Here is a 2,068-nt window from a genome sequence, read left to right as displayed (position 1 = left end):
TTTGGCAAATTGTTTTATAGTGAGTTTTTATACTTAATATTTGGATTTTGAAACATGACATGTTTATAATCATAATGTATAACTGTGTAAAAGTGATTAAAATGTGAACATCTTAGGCATCATTACTGTGAGCAGTAACACTTGTTGGTCAAATGAAATGCTGTACAATTTAGGTGTAGTTTTTAAAGAAATCATAACATTTTACCATGATTTTACATTTTTAGAGTAGAAAGAAGTGTCAGGGGCATGTATGTTGCGGGAGGTGGACAATAGTGTTAAAACAAAAAAAAAATACTGTGATGTAATTAAAAAGGAATATGTTGGGCAGGGCCTGGTGGCTCACACCTGTAATTCCAGCACTTTGGGAGGCCAAGGTGGGCGGATCACCTGAGATCCACAGTTCTAGACCAGCCTGGCCAACGTGGTAAAACCCTGTCTCTACTAAAAATACCAAAATTAGCCTGGCGTGGTGGTGCGCACCTGTAATCCCAGCTCCTCTGGGGGCTTAGGCAGGAAAATCGCTTGAACCTGGGAGGCAGAGGTTGCAGCGAGTGGAGATCACGCTGCACTCTACCCTGGGCAACAGAGCAAGACTCAGTCTCAAAAAAAAAAAAAGTTTGTGACATGGTTCATCCACAGCAGAACTTTTAGTCTTAGAAACTTGAGGAATGAGGGAAAGATCTAGATGTAACTTTATTAAGTTAGTTAACACTTCTATGCCTTGGTTTCTTCATCTGCATAAGGGGGATAATAACAGTACCCATCTTTGGAAAGGACTTAGAACAGTGTCTGGCTCATAATAACTGCTTAGTAAGCATTATTATTAGTTTTTCTGAAAGTATTTAAGCACCAAGAGCGCATGGACTTTGTCTTGTTCCCTGTCTTCAACACTTTCTGTGTATCAGATTGTGTAGACATAGTTCCTGCATTCATTGAGCTTGCAATCTAGTCAACACACATAATTGTAGATAATAAATTGTGTTCATAATAAGGTAAATGAATAAAGCTTTTATGCTTCCCTTAGAAACTAGTTATTTAAAGAACATCTAACTGCTAATTTTCTACAATGACAGTGTTGTTTTGTTTGCTTGTTGAAGATGAAATCCTGAAAGGAGTGTTAGGCTGTTAGCCTTGTGGTTGTGCAACTTTTCTGCTTGTACTACTGATGATTGAATCTTCTCTGATGTCTTGGGACTTGGAAGATGCAGGTTTCAGTTCTAGTTCTGCTACTGATTTTTGTACATGACTCCAAGCAAGTTACTTCTTAACCTTGTCTAATTGAAGTGTTGGTACTAAATGATTTCTAAGATTTTTTCCAACTATTATTTTGTTATTAATCAAATTCTCCAAATTATGTTTTCAGGGAGGGGAGCAGGGAACTGTTGATATTTATGTATGTTTGCCTTAAAACTGAAGGCTGAAATTTAAATGTTGAGCTCATTTTCATAATTGTATTTTGGTTTTATTTACAGATGCCAGAAGTGGGTGGAGAATTGTAGGAGAGCCGACTTAGAAGATAAAACACCTGATCAGCTAAATAAACATTATCGATTATGTGCCAAACATTTTGAGACCTCTATGATCTGTAGAACTGTGAGTAATAGAAGAACTTGGTGTCTCTGTTTGTCTTTTTATTCTCTCTGTCACTCTGTCTGGTTAGAAATGTAAGTATTTATCTACTAATGTTCTAGAGTGTAATTAATGAAGTGTACGATGTGGCGTTTACATAGCATAATAGTTTTTATTGTTTCAGAAAAAGTGGGATTAATATGCTTCTTTTTTAAAAAGGTGAAATTATCAACCCAGCTTAGGTCAGTGACAGGGTTTATGTAAAAAAACAAAACAAAACACTGCCTGAGGTTGCAGTGAGCCAAGATTGAACCACTGCACTCCGACAGAGTGGGACTCCATCTCAAGAAAAAAGAAACACTGCCTTTACTGCCTAAATCTTGATTGCCCCTGGGTGGCTTGCCTAATGCCAAGGCTTGCCACTGTGAGGCAAGATGGGTGAGAGCTTCCACGGTTCTTCTGGCAATTTAATCAAGGCTGATTGAGAGTTGGTGTACTC

The 2,068-nt window shown here is 37.8% G+C and overlaps 1 long non-coding RNA gene across 1 annotated transcript; it reads left to right on the top strand.

The window, feature by feature from the left end:
* The first annotated feature begins 553 nt into the window (after positions 1-553).
* Positions 554-1,850, top strand: LOC116547212. The gene is made up of 2 exons (XR_004266982.1): positions 554-756; positions 787-1,850. It is a non-coding gene; the product is annotated as an uncharacterized LOC116547212 (long non-coding RNA).
* The last annotated feature ends 218 nt before the right edge of the window (positions 1,851-2,068 follow it).

The sequence above is a fragment of the Sapajus apella genome, unplaced genomic scaffold (genome assembly GCF_009761245.1).
Source record: "Sapajus apella isolate SASKATOON/1434 unplaced genomic scaffold, GSC_monkey_1.0 scaffold2367, whole genome shotgun sequence".
Taxonomy (NCBI): Eukaryota; Metazoa; Chordata; class Mammalia; order Primates; family Cebidae; genus Sapajus; species Sapajus apella.
Note: the sequence above shows the minus strand (reverse complement) of the source record. Positions and strands in the feature narration are given on the sequence as shown.